Below are 15,962 nucleotides of genomic sequence, written 5' to 3' on the forward strand. Positions count from 1 at the left end.
TTTGTTGCCACATTTTCAGAGCCACCTCCAGCAGCTCTTGTTTTGTTGCAGACTTCTTCTTATGAACACCTTTCCCAACCAGTCACCACAAATTCTGAATTGGATTAAGGTGTTGTGAGTTTCTCGACCATGGAAGTTCTCTGATACCCAGTTCAGTCATGACATAAACCGAAATCATAGAATTGGACGATATGTAACTGCAGCGAATTTGGAAATTGTATTACAAAAATAAAATAAACGAAACTCACCTTTTTACTTGTGTCCTGTAGCCAGATCCCTTTGGAGACTCCACTAAGCATCTGAGGAAAGCATCCAGTCCAGTGAACTACAGAGGGCGGGGAGTCACAACCTCGTATTGACCACTGTTCACTGTTCCCTCAAAAAATACAGCCTGCCAGTACATAGGTATGTCATTGCTCCTCACATCGTTACCGATGGTGTATGTCTCATGGTTCCCAGAAGACATTCAGGATCCATACTTTCATTGGGTTCACACTTTGCGAACTGTGCCCTGTCGCTCATCACGGAAATAGGCTTTCATCTAAAATTTCACAATCCTCCACTGCTCTTTTGTCCAGTTTATGCGCATTCCGGCCCATGCCAGCCTTTTTTTCCTCACTGCAGCAGTCAAAAATGACTTCTTCATGACTGAGCTGCATTCGTTTATCGTTGTCTCTTGCAGTGCTTTGTCAGTTCAACTGCAGTAGCACTCCGGTTTTTCCGGCTTAATCGACAAAGTAATCTGTCTTCCCGTGGCGAAGAAATGCCTGGACGCCTGTTTTGTAGTAAATTTTCCATATTTATTTTGGCCGTCCGCTTCTGCAGATTTCGACTCACAACTGCCCTCAAAAAGTTTAATCTCTTTGCAATTTCATTGTTGTTTAGGCCTTCATTGCTTGAAACCCCGACGCACTTTCTTTTCTAGGGTTAGTTCATGAGTTTTCATCATGATCCTAAATGCACACACGCATCACTAGGAAGAAAATTTAAAAAATCCAGCAATACTTTCAGACCAGCGCTAGCGAACGCCGAACCTCAGTTAACACAGAGTACTTTCTGAGGCAATAACCGGCAGTATGAGATCACATTGTTGCTAGGCATTGTCTCCTCTTGCATCCCCCCCCCCCCACGAAAATAGTATATTTATGTACATTTCTGCCTGAAGATGTGTAACTAACAAAAGAACATCATTGCAATGAAGTGTGTGCAGTACTTTATAACAGCAGTGAAGATCTAGACCTCTTCATTACTTACGCAATTTACCTACCTAATCTTCATCAATCTCCTGTAGCGCGATATTTCAAAAAGTATCTTTTGTCATCTCTTGTGACCTATTTATCGCTTATGTCTCACTTTCGTACAGGGCTACACACTAGACAAAACTCTTCAGGAAAAATTTCTTACATTTGGATTTATATTTGATGTTAACAAATTTCTCTTTTCCAGAGTTACTTTTCTTGATATTGCCTATCCTCCTTTTATATCATCTCAGCTTCTTTTTGCTGTTGGAAACATAGCCAAACTCGTCATCTACTTTCAGTGTCTCATTTCCTAATCTAATTCCGTCAGCATCGCTTGATGGATTTCAGTTTTCGATTACATTATCCTTCTCTACTATTTTTAATGTTTATCTTGGAACAAGTTTTCAGGGCATTAACCAGTTGCTTTGCCAAGTACTTTGTCGTCTCTGACAGAATTAAAATGCCTTCAGCATTCCTCCTCAGACTTTTTATTTTTTTCTCTTTGAACATTAATTCTCTTTTGTAACTCTTCCTTGCTCAGTTTGTAGATTGAATAACATGGGTTATATAATGTAACAACGTCTGACTCCCTTCTCAAATTTTTGCCCTCCTTTGATTTTCCTTCCTTTCCTTTCGACTTCCCTTCGACTCTTATAACTGCAGTCTGATTTGTTGCATCTTGTAGATAGCATTTTGCACCCTCTAGTTTCAGTCTCCTTGTTGTGGTTGGCAGGAGAGCCAACAGGCCGAAATGCACGCGTTTTAGCTAATGCAGGCTGGCGTGAGGTCTGGAACAGGACAAGCAAATGAGACTAACAAAAAACGTACGTAGCTGCTGGAATACTTAACTTTAATCCATAATTGGTGAACATCGCTCTTGACGGTACATGTTTTACAGCATCAATAGTAACTGGTAATGGCGCCTTGCTAGGTCGTAGCAAATGACGTAGTTGAAGGCTATGCTAACTATCGTCTCGGCAAATGAGAGCGTAATTTGTCAGTGAACCATCGCTAGCAAAGTCGGCTGTACAACTGGGGCGAGTGCTAGGAAGTGTCTCTAGACCTGCCGTGTGGCGGCGCTAGGTGTGCAATCACTGATAGTGGCGACACGCGGGTCCGACGTATACTACCGGACCGCGGCCGATTTAAAGGCTACCACCTAGCAAGTGTGGTGTCTGGCGGTGACACCACACTCCTACTTTCAGAATTTGAAAGACTGCACTCTAGGGAAAATTCTGAAAAGCTTTCCCTAAACCTACAGATGCTGCCTTTGTTCACCCTATTTTATAGGATATGCCATAGGGTAAGTGTTGACTTGTGCGTCCCTGCACTTTCCTGGAACAGAGACTGGTTTCCTGTGAGGTCGATTCAGTAACTGCCTTATTTCGACATGGAATTAGTGTCTGTTGAGTAGGCATTGTACTACTGTCTCACCGATCAACACTGAAAATATGATGCACCAGTAGTCGAAAACGTGTAATATACGGTGGTGGCTGGTTATCACGTGTTAATGTACACACTGTAAATATTGTACAAAATTGATGCCATTGATCTTCGAATGCTAGCTGGAAATCGCACTACAATCACGCCATTTATCTTCGAATGTTAGCTACAAATCGTACTAAAATTATGCCACTTGCATTTGAATGCGTGTTGGTTTGCAAATAAAATGGACTAAAACATGTTTTGCAGTGCTCTCTTTCTCTCTCTCTCTCTCTCTCTCTCTCTCTCTGTGTGTGTGTGTGTGTGTGAGTGTATGTGTGTGTGTGTGTGTGTGTGTGTGTGTGTGTGTGTGTGTGTGTGTATGTGTGAGTTAAGTAGAAACGAGTGTCGAGTGCCGAAATAATGACCAGCCACGCTACAGACAACGGACACAGCTGTCTGTTTTCGACTGCACATGCTCTGATGTGACGTCATCCCTTCCGGCACTAACAATGCTACATTGCTCACAGCTCCAGGTCAATTTTTTTCTTTGAAATTGTGTGTAGCGAATTGTATAAGCGTAGATCATGGAGGATTTTTGAGGAGCCGTTGAAGTAAATGTGGCGCAGCCGAGCAGGGTACCGAACAAACAGGCAAGTGCCAAGAGTGTGCCGAAAATACCGAATTTGAGGCATTACCTCTCACCACGGACAGCACAGTGGCCGCGGCCTTCACTTAACGACCGAGACCAGCAGCGTTTGCGTAGCGCTGTCAGTGCCAACAGACATGCAACACTAAGTAAAATAATTGCAGAAATCTATGTGGAACCTACGACGAAAGTATGACGGACGTATCTTTTGGGACAATGCGACGAAATTTGGCGTTAATGGGCTACGGCAGTGGCCGACCGACGTGAGTGCCTTTGCTAATAGCACGTCGCCTGCCGCACCTGTCCTCGGCTCGTGACCATATTGGTTGGAGAATGAATGGCTGGAAAACTATGACCTCGTCAGATCAGTCTCGATGTCAGTTGGTTAGAGCTGATGGTAGGGGTCCAGTGTGGCACAGATCGCACGAAGCATGAACCAAGTTCTCAACAAGGCACTGTGCAACCTGGTGGTGATTCCATAATGTTGTGGTGGAATGGGCTGGGTCCTCTTGTCCAACTAAACTTATATTTGACTGGAAATACTATGTTTCGCTACTTAGAGACCATCTGTAGCCATTCATGCTCTCATTTTCCAAAATAATGATGGACTTTTTCTGGATGTCAATACATCATGTCACTGGGTCACAGTTGTTCGGGATTTGTTTGAAGAACGTCCTGGACAACTCGAGATAATAACTTGACCACCCACGTCGCTCGACATGAATCTCATCGAACATTTATGAGATTTAATTGAAAGATCAGTTCGTGCACGAAGTCCTGCACCGGCAATACTTTCGCAATTATGGGTGGCTATAGTGGCAGCCAGATGTCAAATGTGTATGAATTCCTACTTGACCAAACTGCTGAGGTCATCGGTCCCTAGACTTACACACTGCTTGAACTAACTTAAAGTAATTTATGCTAAGAACAACACACACACCCATACCTGAGGGAGGACTCGAACCTCCGGCGGGAGGGGCCGCGCAGTCCGTGACATGGAGCCTCAAACCGCGCGGCAGCTCCGAGCGGCCATAGAGGCGGCAAAGTGTAATATCTCTGCAGAGGCATCCAACGACTTGTTAAGCCCGTGCCAGGTCGAACTGCTGCACTACGCCATACAAAAGGAGGTCCGACACGATATTAGGAGATATCTCTTAACTGTTGTCACCTAAGTGTATATAAGCGAAATATATTATCGTAAAATGAAGAACAAACCGCCTTCAGTCACAAGTTGCGTTTATTTACTGCACTATGCATTTCGAGCCCTGGAGGCTCATCTTCAGGTGCTTTTTAGTGATTTACATCAGATTTTTTAGTTGTTTGCCTGTTGATATTACATTTTTGTGTTACAATATGGTATATTGTAGATATAAGTTTAACAGCGTTAATAATATGAAAATAACTTACAGTTTAACACTGTATGATGTCTGCTTCTGTTGTGCAGTTGGTATACACAATATACATCTTTAATTTTGCAGTACATATTGGGATATATACATAGTCACACACTTTTTCGCACATTGTAGTAGCAGAACGTAAACATGCCAAAGATTCTCGTTCATACAGATGTTCTACTTCTAAATATAATCGATTTTCTTGTTTCACAGAAGATAATACGATATAGTATTATTAGTACACAGGTATTATTAAAATAATTATTTGGCACCATGTTGTGGGTTGTCAGCTGTTTGTACTATCATAGATTTGATTCGTCAGGAAAAAATAAACTTTTAAAGGTGTAGCAAAAATTGTGGCTGTTAAACTTTGTTTGTTCATTCAACAAGTTTTCGGAATATTTTTCTTTGTGTATCATTATTTCTTGTGTTAGTGCTTTGGGTTTTAATCTACTAGAACAGTTAGAGATAATGCTACACAAAGAAAAATATTCCGAAAACTTGTTGAATGAACAAACAAAGTTTAACAGTCACAATTTTTGCTACACCTTTAAAAGTTTATTTTTTCCTGACGAATCAAATCTATGATAGTACAAACAGCTGACAACCTACAACATGGTGCCAAATAATTATTTTAATAATATCTGTGTACTAATAATACTATATCATATTATCTTCTGTGAAACAAGAAAATCGATTATATTTAGAAGTAGAACATCTGTATGAACGAGAATCTTTGGCATGTTTACATTCTGCTACTGGAATGTGCGAAAAAGTGTGTGACTATGTATATATCCCAGCATGTACAGCAAAATTAAAGATGTATATTGTGTATATCAACTGCACAACAGAAGCAGACATCATACAATGTTAAACTGTAAGTTATTTTCATATTCTTAACGCTGTTAAAATTGTATCTACAATGTACCATGTTGTAACACAAAAATGTAATATCAACAGGCAAACAACTAAAAAACCTGATGGAAATCACTAAAAAGTACCTGAAGATGAGCCTCCAGGACTCGAAATGCATAGTGCAGTAAATAAACGCAACTTGTGACTGACGGCGGTTTGTTCTTCATTTTACGAAAGTAAAACAGTCGCGGACGAAACACTGAAAAACAATGGATAAAATTAAGCGAAATTTATGATTCAGTTTAGCCAAGAATACTACCCTTGTACGACTAATGGCTAGAGGACACCACACAGTACCTGACTGGTAAAATTTTGCACAATGTGGAACTAGTGACTTATTGCAAGTTTCAAGACTACATTACCCCACTGTTAAATTCCTTAACTTACCATAACAACTTGGAATACTGTAATTCATAAAACATTACTGTACAGAAATCACACATTTTCGACAACTGGTGCGTATTATTCTCACTGGTGGCATTATTATGTCTCATCAAAAAGGTGCGTGTAGGGAACAATAAAAAATGTCAACAGCGGTTTGAAGAGAACGGAAGTTGCGCTATGAGACACAAGTGGTCGACAGTCGTGTTTACGGTTGTGGTGCAGAAATCAGACAAAGGTACGCAGGGGAACAGAGAGGCTTGATCAAAGCCTATTGGAGGGCTACTGGTAGAGAAGGGAAAGGCTGAAGAAGGAAGAAGACAGGCGCTCTGAACCAACAGTCAGATCTGATACGGTCGCGCCTCATATCTGGACGACTGGGGGCGCTGTTAACAGCCCTCGGCGTCAATTAGGCCTGCGGTCACAAAGGGCGCCGCCCGGCCCTTATCAGCGGTGAGTACTTGTTGCGGAACGGGGATGCCTGTGTATCAGCGGCGCGCGCATCTTTTTGTGGCGCCCGGGCTCGGCGGAGGACAGGCGCCCTCTCGCGGCCTCCACGGTCGCTGAGGACTCGGAGGGGCAGCACAGGGGTCTCTGCTGAGCCCACCGACCGCCAGCCATCCCCTACCGGTACGCCTCAACTCCACTCAATACGGCGCCCGCCGCCGAACGGAGCAGCACTTTTTAACTGATCTCCGCGTGAAAGAAGGCGAGAGAAAGCGCGGCTCGCGAGAGCGGGAAAGAGATAGAGAAATGGGAAATAAAATAAAAAGGGAGAAAAACACGACGAGAGCCCGGAGACAGAAAGACTGTGTTTTTCGGGAAGGGGTGCGGGAGGGGAGAGAGGGTAAGGTGGAGTCGCGCGTGGCGAAGAGGGAAATAGTGAATGGAGAACCAGAGAGAGAGAGAGAGAGATGGAGGAGGGGGATTTGGAGACGAGGTGCAGTGACGAGATCTGTGAGTGAGTGAGAGAGAGTAAGAGAGAGAGGAGGAGTAAAGTGAGAGAGATGGAGAGTGAGGTGGGCGGTAAAATGGTTCTTCTGAGCGGTGTTTGAAAGCGACAGAAAATTAAAGCTCCGATGGGTAAAAACAAGAAAAATTAAAGTCCCGGCGCTGCGGTCTGGCGTCTGCACACACACACACACACACACACACACACACACACACACACACACACACACACTGACAGACGGTCTCTCGCCCAAAAATAGAAAAGCATTCCAAGATTGAAAGGCGGCATCTGTCGCTCCACTTCTGCGCTGTTACCACCCCACGTCTGTGAGTGACTGGCTGTGTGTACGTGTCTGTGTGCGTTGGGAAGTACCCACGCGTCTGTGCTCCGGGCGAATACCCGGCGTGCACACAGTGTTTCCGCACGCACCCCTCCCTCCCACTTTTTTCTTGCTTTTTTTTTACCGATTGATGTTGCTTTCTATAATGAATGTGATCCTTAGGCGTTTCTTGGCATTCACGTGGCCGTGCAGCGCCGTTGTAATTAAAGGCATTCCTGCAGCCGGCCGGTTCTGTCTCTCTTTCTGCGGCGCGCCCTTGTCCGTCTCTTCGGCGCACTTCGGCAGCCGAGGTATTCCCTCGCCCGAGCGGCTAGGGAGGCTCGAGTGCCCGCCGCCGTGACACAAACGTCGTCTGAATGTCCCCGATTTAAGGTTCGAATGATGATGTATTGCTCGGGCGGCTTTCAGCGGCAGGCGGCAGCGCTTTAATCTCGCCGCCAGTGTGAAATCAAAGCGATACGTACTCCTTCCCCCCCCCCTCCCCCCTCCCCGCACCACTCCGTATCTACCGCCGCCCTTCGGCGCCGAACGTGGCGCGGGCGTTCAGGCACAAGTGCGCCTGCCTGCGTGTTTCTGCCTTTGTGGTTTTTTCCTCCTTGCCGGCCGCGCGATCATTAAGTTCTCTCCCTGCGGCCGCTTTAGTCTTTCTTTTCGCCTGGCGAAAATCAATTAGATCTGCTATTGACTCGCGCGCCTGAATCAGCGGGCCGCTTTCCGCCTGAAAGGGTGCGCGCTCAGGTCTCTCATGTCCCGCGCGGCCTTCAATCGGAGCTGTGGAAATATTCCTGTTGCCCGGTCTGCCGAAGAGGTCTGTTATCTGTGGGTTCGCGACGCTACTTAAGCGAATTTTTTTTTCCGTCGATGGATAAAGCGTTCATCTAACGGTCACCGTCTTCTAGATGCTCGACGGGTGGATATGGAAATCGTGATTATTGACCCACGCACATCAACTTCATTAGAGACTGTGCAGATTCTCCCAAGACACTACTGATTATTCTTCGAGAGGTCGTCCGTCCATGCCTAAAAATAAAATGATTTTGTCATATAACCTTCGCTTCTTTTTATTTGCACTGCTGGCCATTAAAATTACTACACCACGAAGATGACGTGCTACAGACGCGAAATTTAACCGACAGGAAAAAGATGCTGTCATATGCAAATGATTAGCTTTTCAGAGCATTCACACAAGGATGACGCCGGTGGTGACACCTACAACGTGCTGACATGAGGAAAGTTTACAACCGATTACTCATATACAAACAGCAGTTGACCGGCGTTGCCTGCTGAAACGTTATTGTGACGCCTCGTGTAAGGAGGAGAAATGCGTACCATCACGTTTCCGGCTTTCGTAAAGGTCGGATTGTAGCCTATCACGATTGCGGTTAATCGTATCGTGACATTGCTGCTCGCGTTGGTCGAGATCCAGTGACTTTTAGCAGAATATGGAATCGGTGGGATCACGAGGGTAAACGGAAAGCCCTGCTGGATCCCAACGGCCTCGTATCACTAGCAGTCGAGATGACAGGCATCTTATCCACATGGCTGTAACGGATCATGCAGCCACGTCTCGATCCCCGAGTCAACAGATTGGGACGTTTGCAAGACAGCAACCATCTGCACGAACAGTTCGACGACGTTTGTAGCAGCACGGACTATCTGCTCGGAGACCGTGGCTGCGGTTACCCTTGAAGCTGCATCACAGACAGGAGCGCCTGCCGTGTTGTACTCAACGACGAACCTGGGTGCACGAATGGCAAAACGTCATTTTTCCGGATGAATCCAGGTTCTGTTTACAGCATCATGATGGTCGCATCCGTGTTTGGCGACATCGCGGTGAACGCACATTGGAAGCGTATCACCCGGCGTGATGGTATGGGGTGCCATTGGTTACACGTCTCGGTCACCTCTTGTTCGCATTGACGGCACTTTGAACAGTGGACGTTACATTTCAGATGTGTTACGACCCTTGGCTCTACCCTTCATTCGATCCCTGCGAAATCCTTCATTTCAGCAGGATAATGCACGATCGCATGTTGCAGGTCCTGTACGGGCCTTTCTGGATACATAAAATGTTCGACTGCTTCCCTGGCCAGCACATTCTCCAGATCTCCCACCAACTGAAAACGTCTGGTCAATGGTGGCCGAGCAACTGGCTCTTCACAATACGCCAGTCACTACTCTAGATTAACTGTGGTATCGTGTTGAAGCTTCATGGGCAGCTGTACCTGTACACGCCATCCAAGCTCTGTTTGACTCAATGCCGAGCGATATCAAGGCCGTTATTACGGCCAGAGGTGGTTGTTCGGGGTACTGATTTCTCAGGATCTAAGCACCCAAATTGCGTGAAAATGTAATCAAATGTCAGTTCTGGTGTAATATATTTGTCCAATGAATACCCGTTTATCATCTGCATTTCTTCTTGGTGTGGCAATTTTAATGGCCAGTAGTGTATGATAAGTCTTCAGAGGCCGATAACACATGTTTGTTTCATATACTGTAAGTGCAGATAGTTTTACTGGTGACTAAGGACAATATACCGAACTACATTACATCAGTATCCACTTCATTTGCAAACTAATAATCGTAGCATTTAGGAGTAGTATGTGTTCAGGTTGGTTAGTACCTCCACATGAATGTGGCAAAAGCAAGCCATATGTGGTTGTTTTCCCCTGGGCAGCAGGTGACGTGATGAAGTGTGGACACATCGACACAAAATTATTGGTAATACTGACAGGCGTAGTCCACTTAGTTGTGCATCAGTGACCGGCAGTAGGCAACAGGTAGTAAATTATGTAGCGTGTTTGTGGGAAGACTGTTAAACACAGAGAAAAAGCAACTAACTCACTGAAGTGGGTGCATGTTAATGTACCTATGATCACAACAGCTGCACTTATACCCCTAATACCTGTATAATAACCGTGTAACATAATGCTTCCAGGTATGTTACAATGTTACAGATTTTCTGTTACTGTCCTATCGTTAAGCAAGAAAAAAGTTTTCGGAGCTCTGCTTTCGTGAGGTTAAATTAAAGTTTGATTCTATTACAATTTTGTCATTCTGGAGTTGTACTTGGTTGTTCTGTGTACACCGGGACAAGGGCGCCTATGTGATAGTTTATAGCGGGAGGGGGCTTGGTGGGCAAGACCTGGAGGTATGGATACTTTGCAAGACGAAAGGTGTTTCGTAAGCAGCCAAAAAAAGTTTCGCTTCCAAGCCTGTTAAAGACCTGCATAAAACTGACTTTTAAATATTTTCTTCAAAGAAAAACACTTGGCAACGTCATATTTTTTTTTCTTTCTCCGAAAGCTAGGGGGCTGGGGGGCCGCGTCGTCCTCGAGCGCGTTTCGTTTGAACACTCCACTCTCACTGTGCGATGGTGCTCTGTGTTTCATTTACAGGTATATAGTGTTGTCATATGTCACTGTGTGATGTTCTGATGTCTTTTATTTCTGTTTTGTTGCCTGTTTGCAGTTTGATATTTGTCTCTTTGTTACGAAGAAGCCTCACGAATAAAAAGAAGCGAACGCGCATGGCATAAAACAAACTCCTTTCCGTTTAGTTGCATTAGACTAACCACATCTCCAATTAAGGATCAAAAGAAAACATAAACAATTAGACTATTGATTAAGTTACATATTTATTTCAAGTGGTATATTACATTTCTATCTTATGACTTTCTACGCATCTTTAGTGAGTTATGTAAATAAGATGCTTGGTGCATGGTGTTTACCGCAACTCACTCGGCTTGTCCGCTAGCAGGCAATCTGTTGGTCACTGACACAGGCAATTCACTTTACTGGAGCTGCCAAGGAAGAACTTGGACGAATTTTTAGTGTCTGTCCGTTGGGGGTATTATCCTGGGGCATAACAGCGCTCTGTCGCCAATCTGTTAAATTGTTATTTTACTACACCCAAATAACACTGCGCAACAATGAAAATGTAAATCGAATGGAAATAGCCAATTCCTGTCCATTATAATGTGCTGATCGTAAATATCAAAAAGACAATTCAAAATAAGCTCTAGTTTTCATTTTACATTGCTTTATTACGGTGAGATAATTATATACGGATTTTTATGTTAAGTTTAAAATCAAATATTATAATGGTTTGTCAAAGTAACAATGAATTATATTATTGTCCCTCCTGGTCTTACTTGTGTGCAATATTTTGGTTGTAAACATTTTGATACCATTTTTAGTGATCTTTTTGTTTCCCTCCTCTTCAACTTCAGTGACTTTTATTAATGCATGTAATAATTTTTGCACATCTATTTCCAGATTAACTACCAGTAGTTCAAGTTGATTACTACTGAAGTGAACAAAAATGCCACGAGTTTGTGTGTTAACAGTGCTGACACACGTTGCTATGTGTGTGAAGAAGTGACATTTGCTTCACAAAAAGAGAAAATAAATCCATGGATTAAAAAAGCTTACAGCTGACCAGGGTACGAGATCAGGACAAACCCTTGGCTCCACATGTAATCTGCAACACTTGTGCCAGCAACCTCAGGAACTGAATGTGTGGGAAAGGACGCTCAATGCCCTTTGCAGTGCCCATGATCTGGCGTGAGCGAACCAACCATGTCAGTGACTGCTACTTTTATATCGTTCCTCCTATCAAGGTAAGAATATCTAAGAAGAAGAAGAAGCGGACAGTGATCTATCCTAACATTCCATCTGCAATATGTCCAGTTCTACATGAGGAAGGATTGCCAATACCTGACCCACCGACAGAATACGAGATTACTTCTGATGGGGATTCTGAATGTCCTGAACCATGAACATCACAAGATCCAGAGATTCTTCCAAATATATCATCAACTGACGATCCACAAAAATTTTCTCAAAATGAGTTAAGTGATCTCATTAGAGATGTGGACCTCTCTAAAGCTAAGGCTGAGATTTTAGTATCAAGACTGCAGCAGCGCCGTTTTCTGGGAAGCAATGTAAATGTTTCATTCTACCGCAGAAGAGAGCAACAATTCACTCCTTTTTTTAACATTCAAGATAGTCTTGTGGAAAGTGTTGACATAAATGGTCTAATGAAGGCTCTCAGAATTAATTACAACCCCAATGGGTGGAGACTCTTTATTGATTCTTCAAAGTTAAGCTTAAAAGCAGTGCTTTTACATATTGTTAATGAGCTTCCTTCTATTCCAGTTGGGCATAGTGTGTATATGATAGAGTCACACGAAAACATGAAAATGTCACTAGAAGCCATCAAGTATAATGACTCTCAATGGCGGATTTATGGTGAGTTGAAAGTGGGTTCACTGCTATAGGTATGGTGTTAGGGTATACTAAATATTGCTGCTTTCTCTGTGAATGAAATAGCCGAGCTCGTGCATCTCATTACAGTAAATATGAATGACCCATCAGAAAATCTCTCTGTAAAGAACATTAGGAGTGAACCTCTAGGTAGGCCCCAGAAAGATTCTGCTCCCGCCCTTGCCCATCAAGTTGGGTCTCATGAAAAACTTTGTTAAGGGAATGAACAAAGATGGTGACAAGTTTAAATACTTAAGGCAAAAATTCCCTTACTTAAGTGATGTCAAAGTAAAGGAGGGCATCTTTGTAGGCTCATAGATTCGAGAGCTTTTTCGCGACCATACTTTTGGTGGAATCATACAAGGTGATGAGAAGCATGCATGGGAACGTTTTAAGAATGTCTGTTTACAGTTCTTACAGAACAAACGAGCAATAAATTACAAGGAGATTGTGGATAACATATTGTTATCTTATGAAAAAGTTGGTTGCAATATATCATTGAAAATGCATTTCTTACATAATCATCTTGACTTCTTCCCCAAAGATTGTGGTGCAGTGTGAGATGAACATGAGGAGCGATTTCATGAAGTTATTGCCACATTTGAGAACAGGTATGACGGAAAGTGGAGCCCTGCTATTTTAGCAGATTACTGCTGGACTGTCGTAAGGGATGTTCCCGAGTATGTGTATAAACGTCAAGCCAAGCGGAAACGGTCATCTGAATTTATCTGTGAACTGTCTATATTGTACATGTGGACATTTAACATTTGTAATCCTTTATATAAACTTGTGACCAGTTAATTCATATATCTTCTTTTGTGCTTGACATAGTTCTGGAACAAAGTAGACTTAAAAAGTGTTTCCACTCGTGTAATATTATCTTCATTTTCCGTTAATATTTTACTTTTGTACTTCCAGAATGTCACTGAAATATATCAATGCGTAACACATAACATAATTCAAGTAATTATTCACATAAAATTTGTTATGCTGAATCTTGGAACATGAATGCATATTTAGTTAGTGAGTTATTTATACAAAAATGTAGATTACCTTTTTTAAAAAACTTGTGCTAATTATTTATGAAGATGACGATTCTGTATCATTTTATACTGAAATAAACATCACTAACTGAAAATCATGCAATTTACACACTTTCACTTCAGATATGTTCTTCAGTGAAGTTAAATGAAACTAAGCAACACATTTATCAAGAACCAGTTACAAATTAAATACATTTTGAAATAGAAGCCACAGGAGACTAACACAAATTTCCATTTTTAAGACAGGGAAATCGTTAAGACGTCAACAGAAGTAAGTTAATTTATAAATATCTCGTGGGATAAATTCTTCTTCTGTTTCAATGTACAACATGGTGAATGACGCCAACAAAAGCAAGTTAATTTATAAATATCTCGTTTTCCGTGGGAAAAGTTCTTCTTCTGTTTCAATGTACAAGATGGTGAATGACACACGAAGTATGGGTTTACCGTCAATACTTTTCATAAATAGTTCAAAAAATACACTGAATTTTACTTGCTATGAAATAATGTAACTGATTAATAGACGATACATTCAAAATAGCTTTCGTGTAATTTGTAGCACTTAAATGTGCAGTAATCGAAATACACTGCCGGAGAAAAATGCAAACACCCACTGGGACAAGAAGATTAACAAATGATGTGAGAGGTAGTTCACCATCGTAGGAGTTTATGATAACAAATTCAGACGAAATGAAACACACATGTCGTAGCGGAGAGTGCTCAAACAGTGGCATCAATAGATAAAGTAGCTGTGAGATCCTGTCGTGAGTAGCGATTGGGTAGCCAGTAGAGCACTTGCCTACAAAAGGCAAAGGTGCTGAGTTCAAGTCTAGGTCCGGCACACAGTTTTAATCTGCTAGCAAGTTTCAAGGCGAATCATATCTGTCTACATGTGGTTGGACTGAGACACCAACTGGAAAATAAAGGATGATTCACCATTTAACTATGGTAACAGAGGATCGGCCCTTTTTTCTACCAGAGCCCTGGCAGAAAGGTGCACATCAGAAATTGAATAGATTTACAAAATACGGAATTGTGGTATAAAGACCGTTAAATAATAACTTGCGTCGTGAGTTTAATGCCAAGAGACCCACCTACGTCGCAAAATTACGTGGTAAACATCAACAATAAGGGAACTGCGAAAGAGTGTGGTTATAAGTACTGCCACTAAATTCCATTTAGGTATATCATTTATGTCATCAAGTGTTCATAAAGCCCAAAGTCTACTGCAATAAACGTTTACAGTCGCTCGTGCAAGAACTTATGGACAGATTAAAAGGAGTCCTTCGACGTCATTGCGCATGTTGCTACACTGCGATGTTTTAAATCCTCACGCGTCGTCAGATCTTGTGCATGGACTTTACCGGTTTCATGTTCAAAACACATAAATCCTCTAGATACTGTAACTAACGCGAGACTAGTAATTAGATTTTGAAGAGTGAAACGGTGTTGAATTCACCTCTTTTAGAGTTACGATGCTAGTAGCAGGGGTTACCAAGTTTCCATTTGAATAACCAAAGTTGATATCGATACCTCTGTAATTAATATAGCTATAAAAAAAGACTATACGTCAGTCAGTAAGGGATATCTTACAATTCATCTGCATGAAAAAAAGAATTCTGCTATGTTAGCCGCTTCTCGAAATATTTCAGGTGAACAGCTTAGCTGTAGCTCACCCTACACAGGGTGATTTTTTCCACCGCGTACAAACTCTAGGGATTGGTCGACGGACCAAAAACCGTCTAATGAACTTATGTCCGGAAACGCAAGGTTTCCATGCTAGAACCATTTATTCAATCATACATTGTTAGAGAGACTTCAGTCTAATACGTGCTGTCCAATGCAGCCACAGTTGGTACATGTGTTGTAAATGGTATCCATAAACTTCTACGCAAGCATGTACGCGGCGTAGTACACGTTCACATCGACCAGGCTGCATCCGAACAATGTCAAAGACAGCATGAACACGCTGCTATAGTGTTTTCACACCTGGAATGGTCTCTGCATACACGATAATTTTGAGGTGGCCCCATAACCGGAACTTGCACATTTTGAGACCCGGTGAACGAGCCGGCCTTGCAACTGGACCGCCCTCATCCAATCCATCGGCCAGGGAAGACAAGACTGTGTGATGCGTCCAGACGTTAACGGCGTAGCAGCCCATAACCCTTCGAATCATCAATGGCACATCTTGCAGCAGGGGAGGCAAAGTCAGCCGCAAGAAACGCCCATAGTTGCCGGGCTGTTAGGCGACGTGGAATGAAGACTGGTCCCAAAGTACGGTCGCCAATTATCCCGGCCCACACATTTCGGCTGCACCGACGCAGGTGATTCGCTGTCACCATACCAGAGGGGTTC

This window comes from Schistocerca americana, chromosome 8 (genome assembly GCF_021461395.2).
Source record: "Schistocerca americana isolate TAMUIC-IGC-003095 chromosome 8, iqSchAmer2.1, whole genome shotgun sequence".
Classification (NCBI taxonomy): domain Eukaryota; kingdom Metazoa; phylum Arthropoda; class Insecta; order Orthoptera; family Acrididae; genus Schistocerca; species Schistocerca americana.